The sequence below is a fragment of the Myotis nattereri genome (genome assembly GCF_964212035.1).
Source record: "Myotis nattereri genome assembly, chromosome: 2".
Lineage (NCBI taxonomy): Eukaryota > Metazoa > Chordata > Mammalia > Chiroptera > Vespertilionidae > Myotis > Myotis nattereri.
The window spans coordinates 94947347-94974750 of NC_138076.1; the positions used below are offsets into that span (position 1 = coordinate 94947347).

The 27404-nt window shown below is 42.4% G+C and overlaps 1 protein-coding gene and 1 pseudogene across 4 annotated transcripts in view; one reads left to right on the top strand and one right to left on the bottom strand.

Annotated features, from left to right (window-relative positions):
• The window catches only part of HTR2A (5-hydroxytryptamine receptor 2A), a 119671-nt gene that overhangs the window by 83820 nt on the left and 8447 nt on the right, over positions 1-27404 (bottom strand). The gene's annotated exons all lie outside the window — the stretch shown is intronic.
• On the top strand, positions 6891-8203 carry LOC308511899 (DNA-directed primase/polymerase protein-like; annotated as a pseudogene). The gene has a single exon. The product of its transcript is annotated as a DNA-directed primase/polymerase protein-like (transcript).

A 27404-nucleotide genomic window follows, 5' to 3' on the forward strand; every position in this document is an offset into this window, starting at 1 on the left:
AGGAGGTCATGGTTTGATTCCCCAGTCAGGCACATGCATGGGATTTGGGGTTGGATCCCAAGTAGGGGGTGTGCAGGAGGCAGCTACTAAATGATTCTCTCTCATCATTGATGTTTTTTATCTCTCTCTCCCTCTTCCTTCGTCTCTGAAATCAATAAAAACATAAAATATGGAACTGCCGAGAAACCAAGATGGCGGCATAGGTAAACACCGGAAATTACTGCCTCCCACAACAACTTCAAAAATACAATGAAAAGACAAAACGGACATCATCCAGAACTACAGGAAGGCTGGCTGAGTGGAAGTTCTACAACTAGAAGGAAAGAGAAAAGCACACTGAGATCCAGAGGAGCTGCGGAAGTGAAGTGCAGAGGTACGGAGGCTCTCTCGCATGCGGAAAGGGGCTGGCACCTGAGGACGCGGCTGTCTTTTTGAATAGGGAGGGAGTCACAAGCTCCCGACTGCTCTGAACTCCAGTTCTGGGAAGTCTCTGGGGACCCAGGACTCATATGGGGAGAAACTGGACTGTCTGGCAGCAGGCAGAACTCGGAACTTGAGGGCGGTTTTCCCTCAGAGGTGCTTGCAGCAATTATCGGGACACTGAGATGCGCAGCCCCTTAGGTCAGGGCTGAGGACAAGCCATAGCTTCTTGCTCCACCCTTTGAGTCCCTGAGACCCCGCTCCACACAGACTGCGGCAGAGGCTTTTGCATATGAATGCCCTGGCCCTTTGCAACCTGAAAATTACCTAACAAATTGCAGCTGGGCCAGACAGATGCAGAACTTCCAAGAGAAGGCCCAAGGCCCCACAGCAGGTTGCATTGTTTCAGAGCTGGGCCTCATCTGGGCACCTCCAAACTCCAAAAAAGGAAGGGGAATCTGCAGTTCTCTTCGTAGCTCCTGCTGGGTAACCTCAGGCAGAGGCTAAATTAGCACCTCCTTAGATCCAAGAGCCAGTGTACCCAGTGGTCAGAGGGGGACCATCCAGATTACAACTCTTCAGATCCATAAGGGACACACTCAGGGGGCAGACTCAGTGAGCACCAAAGCCCCACTGAAGCAAGTCTTGCCCCAGAAGGGTGTCTTCAGCACAGAAGTTCTCCCAGTGCAGACACAGCTGATTCTCACTGCCAATTGGCCTGGAGGTCAATTCCTCCCAGTGATCCTACAACAATCAAGGCATAACTACTACAAGACTGTGCACAAAGCCCACAAGGGGGTGCACCAAGAGTGTCCACCTCAGGTAACTGGGGAGGCTGAGCCACTGGGCCCTACAGGACACCTAGCACACAAAACCACTCTACCAACACAGGGAAGCATAAAAAATGTGGAGACAAAGAAACAGGTCACGAATGAAAGAAATGGAGGAAAGCAAATGACTGGATATAGAGTTCAAAACCATGTTTATAAGGTTTTTCAAGAATATTATGGAAACTGCTGATAAATTTAGTGAGACCCTGGAGGATATGCAAAAAGACCAACTAGAATTTAAGCATACACGGACTGAAATAAAGAATAATATAAAGAGATCCAACAGCAGACAAGAGGATCCCTAGAATCAAGTCAAAGATTTGAAATACGAAGAAACAAAAAATACCCAACTGAAAAAGAAAAAAGAAAAAAGATTCCAAAAATATGAAGATAGTGTAAGGAGCCTCTGGGACAACTTCAAGCGTACCAACATCAGAATTATAGGGGTACTAGGAGAAGAGAGAGGGCAAGATATTGAAAACCTATTTGAAGAAATAATGACAGAAAACTTCCCCTACCTGGTGAAAGAAATAGACTTACAAGTCCAGGAAACGCAGAGAACCCCAAAGAAAAGGAATCCAAAGAGGACCACACCAAGACACATCATAATTAAAATGCCAAGAGCAAAAGACAAAGAGAGAATCTTAAAAGTAACAAGAGAAAGACAGTCAGTTACCTACAAGGGAGTACCCATACAACTGTCAGCTGATTTCTCAACAGAAACCATGCAGGCCAGAAGAGAGTGGCAAGAAATATTCAAAGTGATGAATACCAAGAACCTACAACCAAGATTACTTTATCCAGCAAAGCTATCATTCAGAATAGAAGGTCAGATAAAGAGCTTCACAGATAAGAAAAAGCTAAAGGAGTTCATCACCACCAAACCAGCATTATATGAAATGCTGAAAGGTCTTCTTTAAGAAGAGGAAGAAGAAAAAGGAACTCTTACCATTTGCCACAGCATGGATGGAACTGGAGAGCGGATAAATACCACATGATCTCACTCATTTGTGGAATATAATGAACAAAATATACTGATGAACAAAGACTGATCCAGAGACGGAGAGGCATTGATTGGACTGTCGGGCCTTGGAGGGAAGGTAGGGGAGGGTGGGGGTAAGGGGGAAAGATCAACCAAAGGACTTATATGCAAGCATATAGGCCTAACCAATGGACACGGACAACAGGGGGTGGGGGGTGAGGGCATGAGGGGGGGGGTAGGGGGTAACATGGGGATAAGGACACATATGTAATATCTTAATCAATAAAAAATATATTTAAAAAATGTAAAAAAAAAATGGAACTGACATTTGACCCAGTGATCTCACTTCTAGGAATATATCCTAAGAATCCCCCCTCCCTCCCCCACAAAAAACCCTCAGAAAGAATATATGCACTCTATGTTCACAGCAACACTATTTACATTAGCTAAGATCTGAAAACAGCCCAAGTGCCTATCAGTAGATGAGTGGATAAAAAAGTTATGGTACATTTACACAGTGGAATACTACAAAGCTATAAAAGGGAAGGACCTCTTACCCTATGTGCCATCATGGAGGAATCTTGAGATGATTATACTAAGCAAGATAAGCCAGTCAGGGAAAGACAAGTATGGCATGATCTCACTTATATGTGGAATCTAATGAACAAAACAAAATGAGGAACAAAATAGATTCAGAGACATGGAAGCATGCAACAGACTAATGAATCTCAGAGGGAAGGGTAATGGGGGGTAGGTAGGAAGAGATTAACCAAAGAACTTATATGCATATATGCATAACCCATGGACTCAGACAATAGTGTGGTGAAAGCCTGGGGTGGAAGAAGGAGTCAATGGGGGGAAAAAGGGGGGCACCTATAATACTCTCAACAATAAAGATAAAAGCAAAAACAAAACAAAGTAGGTTCTCATCCAACAGTGAAATTGTCTTCAGCTATGGGTCATCATTTCTATCTATTTCACATTGTTTCAGAAACTAGTATGTTCATGGTTATTATGGTTGATTTGAAAAGTATTTTACTTTCAGAGTTCAGGCTCATTCTCTGAGTCTTTCATTCACTTTTTTTGAACACTCTTACCAATGGTTTAGCAAAACAGGAAGAAAATACCTCAGGACAGTCAGTTTAGCAAGTTCTGGCTGCTGGGAGGGCTGGTAGTAGGAGTGCACAAGGCCACAACCAGAATCTAAAAGTTCTCCATTACCCTGAGGAACATTCCCTATTAACATTGTTGCTGTGATTGCTTTCACTTTTATGAGAAATGTAAACACTAAAAAATGAAACCTCATTAATATAATTAAAATATTCCTTGCTTGAATTAATAAGGCTCTCTCCTGCTGAGTTTAAAGCTCCAAGTTATGAAAGACAAAAGTGGGACTTTAAGCTTTTGCCTCAAGTTAGAATGTGAAGTTCTCATGGTATTTGTTTCTCCTTCTTAGCTATGTCTATACTAGCTTTGCCATACCTGTTTTTATGGAAACAGATATTAAATCTGTGAAAATCCTGGAAGTTACTGTAGAGATGTTTATCCAAACTTTCTTGCTGTACTTTGTCAGGTGAGGTCTCATATGTAAAAATGTGGGCACAGGTGGACATATTACTTTAAAGATGACTTGCCAGGGGCGGCGGGGAGGTGGGGAGAACTACAAGGCCTCTCAGAAAATCCTGTTTCTCTCCCTCACTTTATTTCCTTATCCCTTCCTTTCTTTCTTTCCCTCTACTTTTTTTATTCATTTATTTTATTAAATCAGTCAACCAACGTAATTAAGCTCTTATATATAGTTAAAAAGACATACACTCCCTTTTCTCCTTATGGGTTAGGCTCTTCATAGATGGCTTTAGGAGACAAACTAATCAGCAGGGATGCTGTCTTTGAGCATATCCAGGGAGCATGTCTGTTAAAACAAATAGAATAATATAAGATTTGGTGTCTTTGCATCATGAGCATCCAACACATAATGGCTCAATATACATCTAAGAATGATGATGCCTGGATAGAATGGTTGAGGACACAGTAGAATACTGATAGATGTGACTAGGAAGGTATTGGGAAGTTAGGGTAGCTGGGATACATAAAGCGAACCTCTCCTTTCCCTTTAAGTAGAGAAATCATCAGTACATTGTTTGTAATATATCATAGGCATTTACCAGTGGTTCAGAAGCCAGTGCCTAAAATGGAAATAGATACAATAACCAGCCCACCAAACACAATAAGTGAAGATCAACTTTATTCCAGACAAGGCTAAATATCTTTCATTGGGTGACACAAAATTTTAATAAGCAACAGCCCTTATCTCACCAAACAGATGAGTTAATTGCTGTGTTAGGGAAATAAGAGCACCCCTGAGTTACACAGGCCTATCAACTGGGTGATTTCTGAATTCCTATATCAAATGTATAAACTGGGTGGTATTATTGAATAAAATTAACAGTGGGAATTAACTTGGTCATGTTTTAACCATTTGAATGTAGCCTGTAATTGTGGTCATTTATATAAATTTTATAATGATTCATTTGGGAGCTAAAAGGGAATAGGAGGGCTTCCGGTGAAGATGGCAGTATACATGAATGTGGTACTTGCATCCTCCCACAAGCACATCAAAATGAGAGCTAACTACAGAAAAACCATTGTTCAGAGCTGCTTGAAATCTAGTGGAACAAAGTCCTACAATTAAGGATATAAAGAAGAAGCTACGTGGAGACTGGTAGGAGTGGCAGAGATGCAGAATATGCTGGTCACATACGCACGTGTGGCAGACAAATATCAGGAGGAATAGCTCAGCTTTGAAAGTCCCCACTGAAGAGTGAGGGGTTGCAGCCCACACTAGTCTTGTAGCCCAGGGTTCCAGTGCCAGGAAAAGAAGTCCTCATAACTTCTGGGCGTGAAGGCTAGTGGGACTTGAGGCTGAGTGAGAAGGAAGGCTGCTGGTCTCTCAGGCAATTCCTCTTTAAGGGCCCACATAGGAACTTACTCAACTCACTCCCTTTGAGCTACAGTGCTGGCTGGGCAAGCAGCTCAAAAGGCACCAGAGACATACAGGGAAGAACTGAATTGTCTGGCATCAGGAGTAGAACTGGAGGAGCAACTTTATTCTAGACACAAGTGCTAGCAGAGGCCATTGTTTCTTCTCTGAGGCCTTTCCCTACAAAACCATGTCTGAGTCTCCACCAATCTGGTTATCACTGCTTTTCCCACCCTGGTGATTCCATGACACTCTGCCTCACCCAACTTGCAGGCCATTCCAAGCTGTTTCCAGTCACTTTTCCATACAAATGGCTTGTCTTGGCTCATACTTTAGACTTCCCTAAAATCTCTTGAACAAGCAACATCTGTGTACACTGTACCTCTTGCTAAGTGGCTACAGACCCATCACTAGCAGCAGCTAGCCTCTTTTCACAACTAGGCCTCTCCTGGGCACCTCTAAGACCAGTACAAGTGGCAGCCATCTGCAGATCACTTTGTAGTGCATGCTGGGTGGCCCTGGGCAGAACATAGGTGGTGGGTGACCTTGGCCTGCACCTCCCAGGAGGCCCCAATGAACAGCTTCAGACCATGTTAAAGCATCACCCAAACACATCCATAAGGGACACACTCAGGTGGCAGACTCAGTGGGCAACAGAGCCCCACTGAAGTGGATCCTACCCTATGGAGAAGGACCCTGCATAGCAGATCCTCCATGGTGGTCTCAACCAGTCCTTGCAACTGATCGGCCTGGGGGTAAATTCCCCAAATTGATATGCAAATAGCAATCAAGGCTCAACTACAATATGAGGATATACACAGTCCACACTGGGTGAGGAGGAAGGTGGGAGGGTGGTGGGGCCACACCTGGAGTTCCCAGCTCGGGTCAATGGGGAGACTGTGCCATTGGAGCCTATAGGACACCTACTATATTAGCCCACTCTACTAAGCCTGGAAGACATAGCAACTCTACATAGTGCATAGAAACAAACACAGGGAGGCTGAAAAAATGAGAAGACAAAGAAATACACCCTAAATAAAAGAATAGAACAAAACTCCAGGAAAAGAACTAAATAAAATGGAGACAAGCAATCTACTAGATGCAGAGTTCAAAACACTGGTTATAAGAATGCTCAATGAATTTAGGGGAAGTAATTAACTTCAATAGCAGAAAAACGGGCATGGAAACCATAAAAAAGAATCAGTGAGAAATGAAGGATACACTAACTGAAATGAAGAATAATTTACAGAGACTCAACAGTAGAGTAGATGAAACCAAGAATTAATTCAGTGATTTGAAATATAAGGAAACAAACAAACAAACAAAAACAATCAAAAAACAAGAAGAAAAAAGAATTTAAAAATGAGTATAGAATTGGGCCTCCCTGGGTTGCGCCAGCCGCTGTGGAGGCAGGGCCTCCTGCCCAGGAAGCGGGTTTCTGGAGAAGGTCCTGCAGGTGGCAGAACTTGACCTGAGCCGTGAAGGGAAAGACTTTGGGAAAGGCAAGTGGGCATGACAGGGAATACTGTGAGTTTGTGTTGTCACAGAGTGTTCTGCTAAAATTCAAGAGACTATTTATCAACTTGATAAGTACAAGTACTAGAAAGGCAGTGCCAAAGGTGTAGTTGATAGTCATCTCATATGGGATAGGACTTGGTCTTCCCACACTTCTGAACCCATGAAGAGAAGATGGGAAGCAAAACTGAAGCAAATTGAAGAGCGAGCATCCCCTTATGAAAGGAAGCCCTTGTCCTCAGTGTACAGGCCCAGGCTGTCAAAGCCAGAAGAGCCGCCCTCTATTTGGAAACTATTTCCTCGCCAAACTCAGGCTTTTAATTTTGTTAAAACCTGCAAAGAGGATGTTCATGTATTTGCTTTGGAATGCAAAGTGGGCGATGGACAATGTATTTACCTTGTAACAAGCTATGTTCAGCTTTGGTTTCATTATAAATCCCGAAAACATCTCTCACACTGCTATGAAGTAATTCCTAAAAATTCTGTTTGCAAGCTCTATTTTGATCTGGAATTTAACAAACTTGCCAATCCTGGAGCTGATGGAAAAAAAGATGGTTGCATTACTCATTGAGTATGTTTGTAAAGCACTTCAAGAGTTATACAGAATTAACTGTTCAGCTGAAGATGTTTTAAACTTAGATTCTAGCACTGACGAGAAATTTAGCCACCATTTAATATTTCAACTCCATGATGTGGGATTTAAAGATAACATTCATATCGGTAATTTTGTGAGAAAGATTTTGCAGCCTGCTTTTCATTTGATTGCCAGTGGAGATGATGAAGATGATGGTGGGATTCCAGGGACAACCGGCTAAGCATTTTCCCATTTTTCTGAACCACCAATTAAACAAGGAATTTCCTTCAGTGAAATGTCCACAGATGAGGAGATAAGAGAGAACTGCACATTGACCTCCAAGGCCCCTGAGAGGCTGGGGTCCGCCGAGCGGAGCGGCCCTGACCTTTCCTTCTTAGTTGTGAAGGATCCTGCAGGGAAAAGGCGTCTTTTTGTAGATCTAGCAGTTTATACAAGAAATAGGAACTTTCGGCTGTATGTCATCAAAAAAGGGAAAGCCTTTGGTATTGGAGGCTGCTGAAGATAACAGATTTTCTCTTACACAATCAAAGAATACTTCTGAAGAGGAACAGTATTTCCTCTCTTCTTTGGTCAGCAATGTCAGATTCTCAGATACTTTACGAGTACTTAGATGTGATGCATCCGAGAATAAACAAAAACAGGCTGGGCATTTTAATAGTATCAGCACTTCAGAAAACATTGAAGGTTTTCAGGGCTCGCCCTACCCTGAAATTGATCAAGTTGTTCTTTCTTTGGTGAATAAAAATGGCATTAAAGGAGGGACTCGGCATTGGAACTACTTTTTTCCAGAAGAATTATTGGTTTATGACATTTGTAAATGTCTCTGGTGTGGAAGCACTGGAAGAGCCCACAAGAGTAATAATATCATAGAACCAAGATAGCAGCGTAAGGTATAGACCTGTGCGTGCTGCCTCCCACAACACCATTGAAAATACCAACTATAAGACAAAACAGCTATCATTCAGAACCATGGGAAAGCTGGCCCAGTGGAAGTTCTACAACTGAAAGGAAAGAAAGAAGAGCATTGAGACTGAGTAGGATATGCAGAGGTACCAAGAACAGAGGTATGGAGTCGCACGCCAGGCGGGCTGCAACTGGATGCACAGTTTTTTTTCAATTGAAAGGGGTTACAAACTCTCGAATCCACTGAGCTTGTTTGGGGCGGAATTCTGAGGTCCCAGACCCCTACGAGGAGAGGCGGGATGGCCTTGCAGCGGGTAGGAAAGCAAGGGCGGCTTTCTTGCGGAGCTGCTCACCGGCACTCGGGGACGCGGAGTCGTGGAGAGGTGAGGAGTTGCAGAGACCCCATTGCTGTTTGCACCGCCCTGGTGATTCCCTGAGACCCCGCCCTACTCAATTTACATCACCGCCCAAGCTGTGCCAGTGGCACAAAAGGAACCACCTGCGCTTTTGCAGCTTAACCCAACAAACTGCAGATTTCAACTCCTCGCACCCATAAGGGACATGCTCAAGAAGCAGAATCAGGTTCGGAGGAAGCCGGAACTGGACCCGGCTGGGCCGGCAACATGGAACCGCTGTACCAGCAAATGCACAAGCAGGTCCACCAGATCCAGTCTCACATGGGATGCCAGGAGATGGCAGACAGGCAGTCTGTGCACTTAGTAGAAAACGAAATCCAAGCAAGCATAGCAGATATTCAGCCAGCAAGAACACCTGGAGATTATGTCCAGCAAGGAGTCACCCAACAAAAGACAGAATACCAAACTTTGTGTTGACCAGTTAAAGTATGATGTCTAGCACCTGCGGACTGCTCTCAGAAACTTCCAACATCAGTGATATGCAAGGGAACAGCAGGAGAGACAGTGAGAAGAACTTCTGTCTTGCACCTTCACCCCCAACGTGGGATGCAGCACCCCCTACGAGGCTGCGATGGTCCCTGTGAGGCTGTGACAGCCCCTGTAAGACTGTGCCGGCCCCTGCGAGGCTGAGATGGCCCCTGTGAGGCTGGGATGGCCCCTGTGAGGCTGTGACGGTCCCTGTGAGGCTGAGACGGCCCCTGTGAGGCTGTGACGGTCCCTGTGTAGCTGAGACAGCCCCTGTGAGGCTGAGATGGTCTCTGTGAGGCTGAGACAGTCCCTGTGAGGCTGAGATGGCCCCTGTGAGGCTGCGACAGTCCCTGTGTAGCTGAGACAGCCCCTGTGAGGCTGAGATGGCACCTGTGAGGCTGCAACAGCCCCTGTGAGGCTGAGATGGCTCCTGGGAGGCTGAGATGGTCCCTGTGAGGCTGAGACAGTCCCTGGGAGGCTGACTTGGTCCCTGTGAGACGGTGCCTGTGAGGCTGCAATGGCCCCTGTGAGGCTGAGATGATCCCAGTGTGGCCAAACACAGGGACACATTGTGGATGGAAATAGCTACATTTTCCATGTGTATGACCCAGCAACAAAAAGTGTACACCTATGGATGAAGATAGTGGGGGGAGGGGGTACAGGCAGAGGGTGGGGTGGGAACTGGGTGGAGGGGAGCTATGGGGGTAAAAAAGAGAAACAACTGTAATAATCTGAACAATAAAGATTTATTTAAAAAAATAAAAATAAATAAATAAAAATAAAAATGAGTATAGTGTAAGAAGCCTCTGGGCCAACTTCAAGTTTACCAACATTTGCATCATGGGAGTGCCAGGAGAAGAGAGAGAGTAAGAAATTGCAAACCTATTTGGAAATATAATGACAGAAAACTTCCCTAACCTGGTGAAGGAAAAGGACATAGAAGTTTAGGAAGCTCAGAAACTCCCAAAAAGATGCACCCAAAGAGGCCCACACCAAGACACATCAGATTACAATGCAAAAGGTTAAAGACAGAGAAAGAATCTTAAAAACAGCAAGAGAAAAGCAGTTAGTTACCTGCAAGGAAGCTATCATAGACTATTGGCTGATTTCTCAACAGAAACTTTGCAGGCCAGGAGGGACTGGCAATAAATATTCAAAGGGATGAAAAGCAGGGAGCTACAACCAAGAGTACTCTACTTACCAAGATTACTCTGTCCTCAGTTAGAATCAGAGGACAGATAAAGAGCTTACCAGACAAGAAAAAGGTAATGGAGTCCATTGCCACCAAACCAGTATTACATGAAATGTTAAAGGGCCTTCTTTAAGAAGAAGAAGAAGAAAAATATGAAAAATAAAATGGCAATAAATACATATCTATCAACAGTTGAATCTAAAAAACAAAACAAACAAACAAGCAGAACAGTAACAGAACCATAGACACAGAGAGCATTTTGATGGTTGCCAGATAGGAGGAGATGTTGGGGGAATGGCTGAAAAAGGTGAAGGGATTAAGAAATACAAATTGGTAGTTACAAGAATGGTTATGGGGATGTAAACTACAGCATAGAAAATAATTTTGTATTATGCTAAGTGAAATAAGCCAGTCAGAGAAAGATAAATACCACATGATCTCACTCATTTCTGGATTATAGAGAACAACATAGACTGATGAAAAGGGACAGACCCAAAGACTGAGAAACAGCGATCAGGCTATCAATCCCCAGAAGGAAAGTAGGGGAGGGCGGGGGTAAGGGGAAGAGATCAACAGAAGGACTTGTATACATGTATATAAGCCAAACCAATGGACATGGACAACGGGGGGATGGGAGCATGAGTTTGTGTGTGCGGGGGAGGTTGGGGGTTAAAGGGGGGGATGAGGACACATTTGTAATACCTTAACTAATAATAATAAAAACAAGAAAATAATTTTGTAATAACTATGTATGGTGTCAGATGGGTATAAGATTTATCAGGATGATCACTTGTTAAGTTATACAATGTTGAACCACTGGGTTGTATGCCTGTAACTAATAGAATATTGTATGTCAACTGTATTTGAAAAATTAAAAAATAATTTTAAAATTAAAAAAGGAATAGGAATATGAAAAGGAGTCATGATGAATCTATTCCACAGAAATTAGGGAAATTTCAGAGACCAATTAATTCACCATCTTGAAGATGCCTTAAAAACTTAGATAATAAGAAACTTTAGTAACTTTTTTCATCAAGGTTCTTATGGATACATTCTAGTAGGAATTTGTCAAGATGTTTCCATCCACTTTTACTTCCCAACAGTCCTAATTCCAGAAATCAGGTATTAATTTTAAAAATGAGAACTATGAGGGCAGATTAGAAACTAAATTTAGGAAGATATTCTAAAATGCTAGTATACTTCATGTGTCTTGAATCCTTATTACTAAAACAAAGGCTGTTACCCTCAACCAAGTAAGAGCCACAAAATCAGGGAAAAATCAGAAAATATCACCTTCTGGAGTTAAAACCAAGAAGGATTATAACAAAAATAGGTGAAACACTTCATCAGCAGAAATCTTTCTAGAAGTAACTTTCTAAAAGAAAGGTTTGAAATTGTTTCTAATAAAAACTTTTTTATCTGTTTATCCAAGATTCTAAAGTACCTCTCTAAAAGTCAGCCAGCACCAATAACATGACTAATATAAGCAAGTACTGACCTTAGAACTGCTGTATTATATATACTAGGCTATTTTGATGACTAAGATGATATATGAAAAATAGTCTGATAGCCAAGAAAAATTCAGCATTATTCAGTACTTTTTAGGGGAAAGATGCTCTGAATCTAGACAACTGCTCTTGCTTTTTTAGAGACAAACATCCCTAGAGTGGAAAAGGGCAATTTATCACTGTTACAGAGTTATAAAAATTTCCTCTAAAGGACTTTGAAGTTAATATATCTCAATCCTTTGTTTATCAAACTATATTGTAATGTCTTTCTTCCACATAATTCTTTCTTCTTGGAAAATTCTCTCTCACTCTCTATTTTCCCAACTTCTGTTCATCTTTCAAAACTCAACTCAAACATTCCCATTTTCATATAACCTTCCCTCATCCCAAACTCTACTGAGTTCTTTGCATTTTTATTATAATGGACAATTCCATTTTCTGTTATAGCTAGTCTTTCTCCATCAGACTGTAAGTTTTTGCTGTGTACTTATATTTTAATTCATGTTAATAAAACATGAATATGTGTCCAATCCTCTGGTAAGTGCATATATTTTTATTCACTTCTCACTCTGTCCCTCACATGATTGTACTATCCATGGCCCACTGGGGAACCTCGCTAACTTCATGTTGTTTTCTATAGCCTTTTGAGAGGATTGCACTACTAGGAAGGAATTTCCCTTGTAGGTGAATATATCCAGGAAAATGGGTATATACAACCTATGTATTAAATAAGTCAGTTTATTTTAATTAGTCTAATGTAAGCCAACTTCTTGGAGTGTGATCATCAGAGAGAGAGAGAGAGAGAGAGAGAGAGAGAGAGAGAGAGAGGAAAAAGAAACCTGAACTTGCAAAGTTGATGCCTGGGTTGTAGAATGTGGAGATGCCACTAATGACTAGCTGCAATGGGGAGATCCTGCCTGAGAGACCCATGAGCCATCCAGGATATATATTACATCCCCTTTTATAGTTGTTAAAAAATCCAAGTTAAAGGAAAACTACCCCAAGAGACTATGCAGATTCTGATATGACAGAACCTGGCTTAGAGGAGGATGATTCTCATACACTTTCCAAATAAGTCTTAAAATCTCAAAGCAAAGCTCATCAGCTGGTGGGGGAAAATGCACCAGCGTCTCCTTCTTATAGGCACTATTATTTTGTCATTTAACATAACTACAACATGGTTGGCATAAATAAAAAAAATAATCTATTTTTATATAAATATTTGTGTTCTCTATACTTTACATGAAAGCCTATATAAACCGCACCCCCCCCACCCCGCTTTTTGAAACCAAGCACATAAAAAAATAAAAAAATTTTGAAAGTGTTTTCAGTGTCAGAATCTAGAATTAATTTTTGTATGCATGCATTCCTGGATAGGCATTATTTATTAAACAATTTGGGATCAAGATGAACTATAACTTTTTGTTTGTTTTTCATTTCTTATTCTCTAGGAACTCATGATTTAGTGGGGGGAAAACATGATATTATATGTGAAAAGGTAATATGTAAAAGGATTATGGAAGAATCAAAGCAGTGTAAGTAACTAATCCTTGGAGAGAAGGGATAAGTGGAGAAGGCTTCCTGGAGGAGGTGATACCAAAAAAAAAGCAGAAATTAGCCAGGCAAGGAGATGAGAAGGAATTTGAAGCAGAAGATACAAAAAATAAAGGTGAAATGACATGGGGATTATGGGCAATTTATTTAAGCTGGATAATAAAATGTGAGGCAAATGGTGGTAGGAGATAACATACAGGTGTGGTTAGAGATCATATTTACAGGGGCCTTGTTTCTCATTTAAGGATCTGTAATCTATTGGTAGCAAAGTCATTCAAGAGTTTCTAACAGGAGAGTGATTTAGTTAAATCTGTATGTTATAAAGTTGACTTGAATGACAAGGTGGAGAATGACAGTAAAAAACATGTAGACTAGCATAGGATAGAGATGGTGAGGGTTGGATGGAAAGAGAAGAGTGATTTATAAAATAGCTTAAAAACCAAAGGACTAGTCAATTACTTGGGTATGGAGGTGAGGAAGGGGAGGAATCAATCCTGGGTGTCTAGTGAGTGAGTAGACATTAAACCATGTTTTAAGATATTTCAGGAGAAGGAATGGCAGACAAAGAGTACACATTTTTATTGAATAACACTGAGGTTCCTGTGGGACTTCAGGCTAGAAGTGTCTATCAGATGGTTGGATGCAGGAGTCTGAAGACCTGGGGAACAACCCTGTGGGCTGCAACATAAGTTGATCAGTTCATTAGTGTTCTTCTAATAGCTGAATCCATGGAAATGGAAAGAACCCAGAAAAAGAATGGAGAATAAAGTGAGAATGTGGAGAATAGATCTGTGGAGCCTAATACCACTTAAGGAGTAAGAGGAAAAGTAGTCTACCAAAACAACAGAAAAAGATCAGAGAGGGAAGGAAAAAAGCTGAGGAAGGAGGCAGTTTGAAGAGGGGAGATACATCCACAGAATTATATAAATGCATAAAAGGACAATAAGGAATAATAGATATATATTTACATATATAAAAGCTTAAGCAATTGAATGACCGAACAACCAAATGACTGGTCGACAGGTTGCTATGACGCACACTGACCACCAGGGGGAAGATGCAGGAGGTGCCCCCTGGTGGTCAGTGCACTCTCACAGCCAACCTCCCATGGGCCCCCTCCCCTGCTGGCCAACCTCCCATGGTCCTTCTCCCCAGCTTGTCGGCCCCAAAGGCCATGATTGGTGGTGGCCAACCTCCCGTGACCCCTCCCCCTGGTTGGCCAACCTCCCGTGGCCCCTCCCCCTGGCTGACCAACCTCCTGTGGCCCTGATTGGCCCCAGTTGCCAACCAGGCCAAGGGACCCCACCCGTGCATGAATTTGTTATATATATAGATATATAATATCTATATCTATATCTATATCTATATCTATATCTATATCTATATCTATATCTATCTATATATATCACTTTTGGTGGGTCAAGATAATATCCAAGCACATGTGTCTGTACTATCTTATTCCTAAATTTCCATTTGATGATTTAAAAAGATAAAATGCATTGATAAGAATCCTATCTAATAATAGACAAACATGGTAATTGACCGTACCTTCGCTGTGCCTCCCATTGGCTAATCAATGTGATATGCAAATTAACCACCAACAAAGATGGCAGCTAATTTGCATACTGCAGGTGGGGCCGGCAGCGCACAACTCTGCCCTCAGGCCCTGGGCCCTGGACCCCTGACCTGGCAAGGCGCGGCCGGTAGCGCCTGATGCTGCCCAGGGGATCCGGGCCTTGGATCCGTGACCTGGCGAGGGAGCAAAGTGGCAGAGAAGGGAGAGAGCCCAGGTGGCAGAGAAGGGAGGGAGCCAAGGGCTAAGTGGCGAAGGGAGGGAGCGAGGCAGCAGAGAAGGGAGCGAAGCCTGCCTCGGTGGGCTTTGTTCCCTTTTCTGCTTCGCTGCAGTCTCAGGAAGCCCTATTCTTGCAGGAATAGGACTGAGGAAGCCCTATTCTTGCAGGAATCTTCCTGTAAGGGGCCTCTAGTAAATTATATCAATCCATAAAAAGAAAAAGGGTCTCTTCACATTAGTATTTAACAAATGATGGAAGAATCTTTGGAAGACAGATAGCAGATGGGACCTGGTTTAGAGGGTAACAGGATTTAAAGAAAGGGCCAAGACAAATACAAGCGAGCTGCAGCAAAGGTTAGTAGGGTTTGGAAGGAACAGCTTGATATGCAAACACAGAGTCAAAGGCTACCCCAATAGAAGGGAACTGAGGGGTATTCTCAAAGGGCTGAAATATGAGGGAATCCTTCAGAGCCTGCAGGTTCCTGACAGCCCAATATAGGAGGTGGGAAGGAGGGGAAAGTATATGGATACTAGTACTCTGCTTTAAATGACCAGAAGAGACATACTTCCCACTCCTGTTCCTTCCCCTCTTCCTCCTCTTGCTTAAAAGAATGATTAGCAAAAGAGCAAAAAAACTCAGTCCATAAAACAGGTCAAATCAACAGTCTGAGCAAAAGGATAGAGCTTTTTTATTTTATCACTGGATCATTTAATTTTTCTCATTAGTTTTCAGTGACCATGGAGGGTGTATGCTACTAACTGCTGTTTTATTGAGCATGTTGTCCCATAGCTATGGATAGAGTCTGCCATGCAGAGAGAAGTCATCTGTCACTCTGCCTGGGCTATTAAATAGTCTCTTACCCATGGGTGAGCATCCTGAAGGACAACATGTCCTCCAAGAGCATAGGCTTTCTGTGGTGTTATATTCCTAAATATGGGTTGAGCTGGTCAGGCAGGGGAGATGTTCCCAAAGTCTCCTGCACCTGTGCGCAGAAAGGGAAAGGACTGCTGTATTTGAAGGAAAAGAGAAAGAGGTGGCAAAAGTGATAAGTGGCCCTGCAGAGCCTTTGTTTCAAGGCAGTGGCAGCACAGCTGGCCAGTTGGCAGCTCTCTGGTGCTGCAGTACTCTAGAGAAGGACAGTAGCCTCTCTCCACATGGCTGTGAGTATCCATGCTCCTGGACACAACCTGCTCACCTGCAGGCTGGATGGTGCCCAGAGCTCTCTCCTGGAACACCATGGTGTGGCAGTGTGGCAGGGGTAAAAAGAAATAGAAAAAGGGAAGGCAATTTCATTTCATCTAGGGCAGAAAATGCAAAGATAGAGAAACCTAGGGAAAGGCAAATTAAACTAATTCTTTACAAGGTTTCTTCTGTACCCTGGTAGGTGCTCACCTACAATGTGATCTGCAAGCAGTGGGACAGAGAACAGGTTGCCTGAAGAGTCTGAAACCTACTTCTTAGGTTGACTCCTGGCAATGAGCCAGGTGGGCATAAACCTGTCCAGTCCCAGATGAGAAAATCCCAATTGGGTTCCTCAGACACTTTATTTCAGGCAGTGGATCTGGGAATGTGCCAAACCAGAAAGGCCAACAGAACATCAACTGATTCTGAGCTGATTTTATTCAGCTGATTTATTTTACTTTTCTAAGCATTTTTTTTTCAGAAGATATGGTATGAAAGAAAAATTAAACATACATATTTATCATTCCTATTGGACTTAAATGTGTATGTAATTTTTTAACCTTAAGTGTTAACATTTTTAGTAGTTATATTTGTTTATATATATTCACTTCATTCAATACAGAATTTGAAGCTACTCGCATACACATACACACACACACACACACACACACACACACACACACACACACACATACATACAAAGGAGAGAGCAAGAAAAGAAAAACAGGACCAAGAAAAGTACATAGGTCTAAAAAATTGATTTATAGATACCAAGATGGCAGCCTAGGTAAATGCCAGTACTCACTGCCTCCCACAACCACATCAAAATGACACCTAAAATACAAAACAACCATCATCAAGAACCCCCTGAAAGCTGGCTGAATGGAAGTCCTACAACTAGAGAAGTAGAGAAGAAAGCACATTGAGACTGGTCGGAGGGGCAGAGGCATGGAATGGGCTGATCTGGCACCAACGTGGGCTGGTTTTTTAATCCAGAGGAAGATCGTCTCTGTGGAGGCTGCCATGAGGAGCAAGGTGTCCCAGCCCCACACCAGACCACCCCACCCAGGGTTCCAGAGCTGGGGAGAGAAGTACCTGTAATTTGGGGCTATAAAAACCAAAGGGGATTATGGCTGAAGGACATGGAGACTGCCAGAGACCTACTTGCCCCTCTGAAAGGGCTGGCCCAAACTTCCTCTGAGCTCCAGCTCCAGGAGGTGGTGGGGGACTCAGACGCATACGAGGAGGAACTGGATTGTCTGGCATTGGGGCAAGAACTCAGTGGCAGCTTTGTACCAAATGGAGGTGCTTGCAGGGGTCATTGTTCTTATGCGTAGACCTTCTCTGTTCCAGAGCTGACTGGCAACCATATCTGAGTCCCCTGAAGCACACTGTTTGCTCAGCCTTAGTGATTCCCTGAGATTCTACCCCATCCAATTTGCAGCCCCACCCAAGCTGTTTGAAGGAGGTGTTCCATATGAATGGCCTGTCCTGACTCAGGCTTCAGACTTTGCTGAAATCTCTTAAGCTGCAGCTGGTATCAGCATGTCCCAAACCTATCAATAAAAGGCCCAAGACCTGGCACCAGCACCAGCCTGCCTTGCTTCACAGGTGGGCCTCACCTGGGCACTTCCAAATCCAATACAAATATGAGGAATCTACATATCTCTCTGTAGCTCCTCCTAGGTGACCCCAGGCAGTGGCTAACTTTGCACCTCCCTGAAGACCCAAGAGCCAGTGGACAGCTTCAGTCCATACCAGATTACAACTCAACACATCCACAAGTGACACACTTAAGGGGCAAACTGAGTGAACACCATAGCCCCACTGAAGCAAGTCCTGCTCCATAGGGGTATTTCTTGAACAGCAGATCTTCCACTGTAGTTTCAGCTGGCCCTCACAGCCAATTGGCCTGGAGGTCAATTCCTCCCAGTGACACCAGCTGCAATCAAGGCTCAGCTACAATAAGACTGTTCACACAGCCCACACAAGGGATCACCTAGAGTGCCCAGCTCAGGTAACTGAAGAGGCTGAGCCACTGGGCTCTATAGGACACCTACTACACAAGGCCACTCTACCAACTCCAGGAGACATAACATCTCTACCTATACATAGAAACAAACACAGGGAAACAGCCAAATTTTGGAGACAAAGAAACATGGCACAAATGAAAGAAATGGAAGAAAGCAAACTACTGTATACAGAGTTCAAAACCATGGTTATAAGGTTACTCAAGGATCTTCATGAGAGCTTTCGGGGACTTAGTGAGACTTTCAAGGATCTTAGTGAAAATGCCAAAGACATGGAAAAGGACCAGTCAGAAATTAAGCATACATAACTGAACTAAAGAATAATTTACAGGGATTTAACTATAGAATAGAAGATTCTGAGAATCAAATCAATGATTTGAAATATGAAAAAGCAAAAAGCACCCATTCAGAAGAGCAAAAAGTTTTTTTCTTTTTTGAATAGAAAAATATAAAGATAGTGTAAGGAGCCCCTGGGATAACTTCAAGTGTACCAACATTTGCATTACGGTGGTGCCAGAAGGAGAAGAGAGAAAGCAAGATATTTAAAACCTATTTGAAGAAATAATGACAGAACACTTTCCCTACCTGCTGAAAGAAATAGACTTAAATAGACGTATGAGTTCAGAAAGCACAGAGAGTCCCAAACAAGAGGACCCAAAAGAGGCCCACACCATGACACATCATTCTCAGAGGGAAGGGTGTGTAAGAGGGATGAGAAGAGATTAAAAAAAGATCTTATATGTATATATGCCTTACCTATGGACATAGACAATATGGTAGCAAAGACCTGAAGCAGGATGGGAACCAGGAGGAGGAGGGCAATGGGAGGAAAAAGAGGAACATTTGTAATACTCTTAACAATAAAGATTTAAAAGTAAAATAAAATAAAAAGTTGATTTATAAAGTCACATGCAATTCCAATAAAAAAACAATGTGTTTTTTCCCCCCTGGAATTAGATAGAAGCTGATAGAAGCTGTGTTTTTAAAACTCATATAAGAAGTAAATGAAAATGGTCAAAACATGTCTGAAAAAGTACAATGAAGGACTACTAGATCTAAGAGAGAATAAAAAGAATCCTATTTAATAAAAGCATAATATGAAAATCGACCAAATGGCTGAACAGCAGAACGTCCATCCAGATGACCATCTGGAACCACACTATGATACCCACTGGCTCCAGGCCAGCCAAGGCAGGTGCTATGCGATTGGTTGGGGACCCAACCATTACCCAATGATCGTCCTATAGAGGGAGGCCCAGGTTGGCAGGGCAATCAATTGGGAGGCTCCACAATCGCCCCAAAGAGGGAGGTCCAGGCCACTGATAGGTGGGCTGCAGTGGGTGGGCGGGGCCTCCCTCTGTGAGGAGGGAAGCCCAGGCCCCGGTTGCCAGCAGCCAGAGGGAAGCCCGGGTCCCAGGTGCTGGAGGGAAGCCAGTGCCAGAAGCTAGGGGAAGGAAGGCCTACTCTTGCACAAATTTTGTGCATCAAGACTCTAGTAATTATATATCCTTGATTGAAAGTACACTATTGGTGAATGAATAGACTGATCATTAGAACAGAAAAAGTCCAGCAATAAACCTAAATACAGGGCAGAATAAAAGTGGGTTTACAGTTGTTCATATGGAAAATGAAACGTAATAATCCTATATAATAAAGAGGTAATATGCAAATTAACCCTCACACCTTCACAACGATGGCTGACTATGACCAGGTCAGCAGGGGGATTAATGAGGAGGATCAAACAACTGAACAGCAGGCTGTGTGGGGCAACCTGGGCTGGCAGTGGGTTGTGGGGGAGTTGGGGGTGACCAGGCCAGCAGGAGAGGGCAGTTAGGGGTAACTAGGCCAGCAGAGGGGGGTAGTTGGGGTCAATCAGGATGGTAGGGAGGGCATATGGGGGAGATTAGGCTGGTGGGGGGGGGGCAGGAGGGGTGACCAGGCCAGTGTGGGAAGGAGCAATTAGGAGCGACCAGGCTGACAGGCAGGGGGCAGTTGGGGGTGACCTGGCCAGCAGCAAGGAGCAGTTAGGGGCAACTAGGCTGGTGGGGGGGCAGTTAGGGGCGACCAAGCAGGCAGGCAGGTGAGTGATTAGGAGTCAGCAGTCCACAATTGTGAGAGGGATGTCCAACTGCCATTTTAGGTCCGATCTCTGGGATCAGGCTTAAGCTGGCAGTTGGACATCCCCCGAGGGGTCCCAGATTGGAGACGGTGCAGGCTGGGCTGAGGGGACCTCCCCTCCATGCATGAATTTCATGCACCGGACCTCTAGTTAACATATAATAATACAAAAATAAACTCCGTTTCCTGCACTCAAAACTGTAAACCTACTTTTGCCCTTTCTGTATATATGGGAACTCAGTATATGATAAAAGTGGCATATCAGACCAATAGGGAAATAAATGGTATAAGTAGCTGTGTAGAAAAAATAAAATTAAATTACAGATTAAATTCTAATTGGTTTAAAGACAAAACTATACAACAAAACCATAAGAGTAATGAAAGATAATATGGAATAGCTTTTTCGTAACTTTGTAGTGGAAAAGGCAATTTTAGTAATGACTCAAAATTCAAAAGCCATAAAGGAGAAAAAACTTATAAACAAAGAATATGTACAAATAAAATTTAATGTGGAAAATACCACCAAAATCAATGTTAAGTGACAAGTAATACATTGAGAATGCATAGAAAAAGTGTGAAAACACATCCAAAAGCTAATCCTCCTAATTTATGTTAGAAAAACACAAGACCCTTACAGAAAAAAAATATATAAACTTATAACACTTATGAGACAAACATTATATTTATTCACTTAATCATTAAAATAGCCTCATACTCTTGTGCTGTTACTATTATTATTTATTTATTGGGAACTGATGGTGCAGAGAGGTTAAGTAACTTGCCTTAGGTTGCACTGTTTATAAGGGACAGAACTAGTAGTATAACTCCAAGTCCTACAGCAAAAACTATATACAACAACCATAGAAAACAAAATATAAATTTGTTCATAAACATAAAAAGATAATCAAAATCTTAAATAAAAAACTGCAAACGCTACAAACTAAATCTACTGTCCCTCAAAGCTTCTTAATAAACTTGCCCTGGTTAGGTAGGATGGTAACTTTTTGACTTGCCTGAAGGCCAGAGTTTGGACCAAGGGACATAAGCATTCAGTTTAGAATTGATGCATGATTGTCATAGTTTGGGAAGGTAAAAGCCCTTAATAAATGTGTCACAGCTTGCCTTTTCTCTATAAAAGAAATAATGCATAAAATTCATGGTCATGCTTACCCTTGAGGGGCAAAAATCTTTGTATTTAGACCCATTATACTTCAAAATTACTCCATGAACTACAAATATATTTCTGAAATGAAATAAGTGCAATAAAATGTAAATTGGATTCTTTGCTTGCTTGTCAAAATATGACAGTGTGAAAATGGTAATTTTCTTTTTATCTGATTTACTAGAGGCCCGGTGCATGAAATTCGTGCACTGGGGAGGAGTGTTCCTCAGCCCAGCCTGCACCCTCTCCAATCTGGGACCCCTCGGGGGATGTCTGACTGCTTAACCAGCAGTCGACATCCCTCTCACAATCCAGGACTGCTGGCTCCCAACCACTTGCCTGCCTGCCTGCCTGATTACCCCTAACTGCTTCTGCCTGCCAGCCTGATCACCCCCTAACAACACCCCTGCCAGCCTGATCAATGCCTAACTGCTTCCCTGCAGGCCTGATTGCCCACAATTGCCCTCCCCTGCTGGCCTGGTACCCCCAACTGCCCTCCCTGCCAGCCTGGTCACCCCCAACTGCCCTCCCCTGCTGTCCTGGTCCCCCCAACTGCCCTCCCTGCTGGCCTGATCGCTCCCAACTGCCCTCCCCTGCCGGCCTGGTCGCCCCCAACTGCCCTCCCCTGCCAGCCATCTTGTGACCACATGGGGGCGGCCATCTTGTGAAAGGGTGTGACAGTCAATTTGCATATTACCTCTTTATTATATAGGATATCTTTACCTGTTAAAAATGGTTGGAAATAAGTATTGTCCATTGTCTTATCTCATATGGCATTAGCAAGGCAAACATCATGAGGGAGAAAGGGTTTGCTTTCTTTATATATTGTAATGAAATCACAGCTATGTATTTTTGATCATGAATATTAGGGTTGTGAAGGGAAAATGAAATCCACAGAGGATCCTAGGATCATTCTTAATCTAATGCTTCAGTCTTTTCTGTCATCACTCCTTTACTCAGAGAAGATCACAAATAGAAAACACAATTGAGTTGTAATTATATTCATTTTCCTCAGAATTAGATGAACGCCTTGGAAAAAATAAAGTGACCAAGTTAGTAGCAGTAAGCAGTGGAAAAGAAACAGCAAATCCCAAAAATAACTAGTGTAAGGAAACTTGAGTAATCTATGATGTGGTTACCAAGGCTGCCGTTTGTTAGATCCTAGCAAATTTTGAAGGTCAGCCATCTATCTCCTCTATGAAGCCTTCTCTCCCACCATGTGCGTGTAACTATTTTTTATCATCACCATATTTGTGATAAAACTTTATGAAAGTACATAGGGGAAAATATAACAATCCTGCCATTCTTTTAAATTTCACCTCTTGATAAGTGTGAATTCTTTCAATAGTTTCTCGGTGCTAATACATGTTTATCTCCATATTATTACTATTATTATTTTATCAGATAGGCTCAGGTCATGCACAGAATGCCAAAACATGCTTTTTGAACTTAACATCATGGATATTCTTCCACTTGAATATGAAATAATCCCAACTCAATGTTTTTAAATATATATATATATTGATTTCAGAGAGGAATGGAGAAAGAGAGAGAGAGAAACATCAGTGACAAAAGAGAATTATTAACCAGCTGCCCTCTGCATGCCCCACACTGAGGATCGAGCCAGCTACCCAAGCATGTGCCCTGACTGGTTCATGTGTCAATGCTCAACCACTGAGCTACACCAGCTGGGTCCAACTCAATATTTTTAACAGCTGCAAAATATTCCATAATTTAGATAAAAACCATAACCCAACCATAATCTAACCATAATCCAACCTGTCCACTTTCCCCAAAATTGCTAATCCACCAAATTGCAGTATTAAAAAGTTTTGTTTGTACTTTTGTTTTTCTGTAGAACTGATTCTCTCATGGGATTGGTAGGTCAAATTTTAATAAATTTTGCTAGATTGTCCAAGTACAAACAATTCACATTATACAAACAGGGTAAGAGAGTACATAGGGCACTATCCTGAACCACACTGGGTATTTTCACTCATTTTAATTTTTCCATGGGTAAAAATGGTATTGCATTATTGTCTTAAATTACATGTCCATAACTGTTTAAAAGGCTAAACATTTTTTTCATGAGTTTTATTGTCCATTTCAAGTTATGTCCTTGTGAATTGCCTGTTCATATAGTTTATGTCTTTATTGGAAATATCCTCACCCGATAATATTTTTCCATTAATTTTCAAACAGAGTGGAATGAAAAAAAGTGCGGGGGTGGGGCGGGGGGGAGAAAAACATTGATGTGAGAGAGACACATTGATTGGTTGCTTCTCACAGGTGCCCTGACTGGGGCTGGGGATTGAGCCTACAACTGAGACATGTGCCCTTGACCAGGAATCAAACTCGCAACCCTTTGGTCCACAGGCTGATGCCCTAGCCACTGAGAAAACTGGCCAGGTCTGTCTTCTCCTTTTCTTAAAAACGCATTAAGCCCTGGCCAGTTTTGCTCAGTGGATAGAGCGTCGCCCTGTGGGCTGAAGGGTCCTGGGTTCGATTCCGGCCAAGGGCATGTACCTTGGTTGTGGGCACATCCCCAGTCGGGGGTATGCAAGAGGCAGCTGATCGATGTTTCTCTTTCATCGATGTTTCTAACTCTCTATCCCTCTCCCATCCTCTCTGTGAAAAATCAATAAAATATATTTTTTAAAAAATTAAAATGTATGTTAAGGAGATCAACCATTGGTCTGTTATTCATATAAACTGAAATTTTTTTCTTTTGATTTTGCTTATAATTTATTTTAGCCATATAAAACTTACAATTTCTCATGCAGTCAGTTATATCTTTATGAAATTTTTTACTTAAATAGATCTAGTGCACCACTAGATTACTATTATTTTTAAAATTTGGTAGGTATTTTTATTGTTATATTTTTAAATCTTTATTGTTGAGTGCACTTTATTACAGAGACACTGCCCCCCTCCATTACTCCCACCTGGTTCCCACCCTGCCCCAGGCCTTCAGCAACTATTGTCTGTGTTTGTAAGTAATGCATATATGTGTATAAGTTCTTTGGTTAATTTCTTCCTGACCCCCAAACCCCACTCCCCATTCCCTCTGAGATTCATCAGTCTGTTCCATGTTTCCATGATTCTGGTTCTATTTTATTCATCAGTTTATTTTATTCACTAGATTCCTTGCTTGTTTATTTTTAATTTTTAGATTCAATTTTTGATAGATATGTATTTCTCCCTCTCCCTCTCCCTCTCCTCCTCCTCCTCCTCCTCCTCCTCCTCCTCCTCCTCCTCCTCCTCCTCCTCCCCCTCCTCCTCCTTCTTCTTCTTCTTCTTCTTCTTCTCCTTCTCCTTCTTCTTCTTCTTCTTCTTCTTCTTCTTCTTCTTCTTCTTCTTCTTCTTCTCCTCCTCCTCCTCCTCCTCCTCCTCCTCCTCCTCCTCCTCCTCCTCCTCCTTCTTCTTCTTCTTCTTCTTCTTCTTCTTCTTCCTCCAGAATAACCATCACCATTTCATATAATACTGGTTTGGTGGTGGTGAACTCTTTTACTTTTTTCTTGTCTTGGAAGCTCTTTATCTGACCTATAATTCTAAATTATAGCTTTGCAAGATAGAGTAATCTTGGTTGTAGGTCCTTGCTATTCATTACTTTGAATATTTCTTACCACTCCCTTCTGGCCTGAAAGGTTCCTGTTTAGAAATCAGTTGACAGTCATATGGGCACTTCCTTGTAGGTAACTAACTGCTTTTATCTTGCTGCTATTAAGATTCTCTCTTTGTCTTTAACCTTTGGTATTTTAATTATGATGTATCTTGGTGTGGGCCTCTTTGGGTTTTTCTTGTTTGGGACTCTCTGTGCTTCCTGAACTTGTAAGTTTATTTAAGTCTATTTTTTTCACCAGGTAGGGAAAGTATTCTGTCATTATGTCTTCAAATAGGTTTTCAATATCTTGCTCTCTTTCTTCTCCTTCTGGCACCCCCATAATGTGAATGTTGGTATGCTTGAAGTTGTCCCAGGGGCTCCTTAAACTATCTTCATATTTTTTGATTCTTTATTATTATTTGCTCTTTTTACTGGGTATTTTTTGCTTCATCATATTCCAAATCGCTGATTTGATTCTTGGCATCCTCGACTCTACTGTTGAATACCTATAAATTATTATTTATTTCAGTTAGTGTATGCCTAATTTCTGACTCATCTTTTTTCATGTCTTTGATGTTCTCACTAAGCCCCTTGAATCTCTCATTAAGATCCTTGAGCAACCTTATAACCATTGCTTTGAACTCTATATCTAGTAGTTTGTTTGCTTCCTTTTCATTTGGTTCTTTTTCTGGAGTTTTTTTTCTGTTCTTTCATTTGTGACGTTTCTTTGTCTCCAAATTTTGGCTGATTCCCTGTGTTTGTTCCTATGTATTAGGTAGAATTGCTATGTATCCTGAAATTGGTAGAGTGGCCTTGTGTAGAAGGTTTTCTGTAGGATCCAGTGGCTCAGCCTCCCCAGTCACTTGAGCTGGGAACTCTAGGAGGACCCCTGTGTGGGTTGTGTGCACATTATTATTGTAGTTGAGCCTTGATTGCTGCTGTGGGCACTGGAAGGAATTGACCTCCAGGCCAATTAGCTGTGAGGACCAGCTTGGAATACAGTGGAAGAGCTGCTGTGCAGGAGAAATTTCTATGGAGCAGGATTTGCTTCAGTGGGCTTTGGTGCATACTGAATGTGTCACTTGTGGACATGTAGTGTTGTAATCTGGTATAGACTGAAGCTGTCCACTGGGTGCACTGGCTCTTGGGTCTTCAGGGAGGTGCAAAGTTAGCCACTGGCCCAGGCCACCTAGCAGGAGCTACAGAGTGATTTGAAGATTGCTACTACTTGTGTTGGGGTTGGAAGTGCCCAGCTGTAAAGCAAGGCATGCTACTGCAAGAGCAAGTCCTTTGGACTCTTATTGATAGGTATGGGGGAGCTGATGCTTGTTTGAGAGATTTTAGGAAATTCTGAAGTCTGAGGCAGGACAGGCCATTCAAATGGAAAAGCCACTGCAAACAGCTTGGGTTGGGCTACAAATTGGATGGGGCAGGGTCTCAGGGAATCACAAAGGTGGAGTGAACAGTGTGAGCCAGGCTGATGGAAACTCAGATATGGCTTCCAGTTAGCTCTGTGAAGGTGGAGGTCTGGCACAGGAACAATGACCCCTGTGAGCACCCTTTTCTGGGAGAAAGCCACTCCCAAAGTTTTTGCCCTGATGCCAGACAATCCAGTTCCTCCCCATATGTACCTGGATCCCCCAAAGTTAACTGCCCCAGTGCTTTAGCTCAGAGGGAACTAGTCTGTGTAATTGCATGCCCCTGCCCTTTAAGAGGAACTGCTGGGACTCCAGCAGCCTGTGACACTCAGCCACAATTGCCACTGGTTTTTACAGCCTGAAGTTATGGGGACTTTTCCTCCCAGTACTGGCAGCCTGTGCTGAGTGGTCTGGTGTGGGGCTGGGACCCCTTGCTCCTCATGGGAGGCCTCTACAGGTGGGTGTCTGGACCAGCCCATTCTGTGCCTCCTACCAGTGTTGATGTGATTTCTTCTTTACTTCTCTAGTTATAGGACTTCCATTCAGCCAGATCTCAGTTGGTTTTGCATGATGGCTATTATGTATTTTAATTATAATTTTGATGTGGTTATGGGAGGGAGTAAGTACCTTTTTTATCTAAACTGCCATCTTGGTTCTCTCTTTCTATTTTTTAAATTTTTTTTATTGAATTAATGGAGTGACATTCTATATAATAAAAGCATAATATACTAAGT